Here is a 1436-nt window from a genome sequence, read left to right on the forward strand (position 1 = left end):
TGCGTGTGATAATATGATTTGTATTATTGTTATTATTAGTACGATCGTTATTATTATTATTTTATTATTATCATTATTCTATTATTCTTATCATTATTATTATCTTGTTATTATTATTATTATTATTATTATTATTATTATTATTATTATTATTATTATTATTATTATTATTATTATTATTATTATTATACAATAAATTACAATTTCAGTTAGTAATGAGAGAAAGAGATAGAGTTGAGGCAAAATAAAATAAAATAAAAATAAAGTAATTTAAGTGATACAAAGTACACAATGGGTAAAATATGTTAGGTGTAAGTGAGGATAGATTTGTTTATGTAGCTGCATACCCAATAAATAGTGGATTTATACCCAATCCATCATCTGTTCCTATCCCTTTCCAATGAGAACGAGAACCTCTGATGCATAAGTTCTTGTTATTATTATTATTGTTATTGTTGTTATTATTACTTTTATTATTATTACTATTATTATTACATAATTAGTAGTTATTATCAGTTAATATTGTGGATATAAAAAATGTATTTAAGGGTTTGTTAATGATATTTTTGAGCAGTCTTTGACTGACATGAGTGAATCATAATCTAGTCAATCGTGTCCAAGCCAAGGGAGCATCAGATCCTTTACTACAGTGCGTACTTGTTGCAGCTAGGTCCATGCACATGCAGTCCCTCATGGAAAACTAAAGACAGATCTCTTTAAGCAGCTGGCACACTTCTTAAGCATGTAGTGAGGCCATTTATAATAGATATAATGATATTATTTTAAAATAGACATAAAATATACTGGAATGTATGTAAATCTTATAATGCTGTCATAAAAAGATTGTTTCATGATATATTTGTCAAATTTAGCTGACACACTAGACTCAAGGATGTCTATATCTTTTATCAGTGACTCATTTTCACTATAGAAAGAGAGAAAGGAAAGTTTGAGGAAGAGATAATACAAGTATGAGTTAAGGATAAAACACTCACTCATCTTCAGCCTCATCACTTGTATCATCTTTGTTCTCATTCTTTATACCAACAATGGCTACAGTGTCCTCTTCTTGTGCAGTCCTTACCCTACAAGCATTAGACCATGGACAACAACACCTATCAGAGAATAAAGGTTAGATTACACAAGGCCATAATAGCACAGTTGACATAAAACTTGAAAGACTATAGTGCAATAACATTTACCAGAGTTTATTTAATACATTTGGAGATTTCACATAGTATACTATGTGAGCAACCAAGCCAACCATAGACTGACAATTGATACCCATTAATGAATAAGTCCACCTATTCCATAATCCTGCCCATTCTCACAGTAGTACAAACAGTGGATTCTTGCAGCCATAGCTATATAACATGCCCAGCTAGCTGAGCTGAACACACCTACTGGGCTGTGATATCTTGGCACACCAAACAAAT

At 30.3% G+C, this 1436-nt stretch overlaps 1 long non-coding RNA gene across 1 annotated transcript; it reads right to left on the reverse strand.

Annotated features, from left to right (window-relative positions):
• Positions 1-758: 758 nt before the first annotated feature.
• Positions 759-1148, reverse strand: LOC109592857 (uncharacterized). The gene is made up of 2 exons (XR_002190592.1): positions 996-1148; positions 759-925 (listed from the first exon to the last, which is right to left on the reverse strand). It is a non-coding gene; the product is annotated as an uncharacterized LOC109592857 (long non-coding RNA).
• Between the last annotated feature and the right edge of the window lie 288 nt (positions 1149-1436).

The sequence above is a fragment of the Amphimedon queenslandica genome, unplaced genomic scaffold (genome assembly GCF_000090795.2).
Source record: "Amphimedon queenslandica unplaced genomic scaffold, v1.1 AMPQUscaffold_3704_Cont24305, whole genome shotgun sequence".
NCBI lineage: Eukaryota > Metazoa > Porifera > Demospongiae > Haplosclerida > Niphatidae > Amphimedon > Amphimedon queenslandica.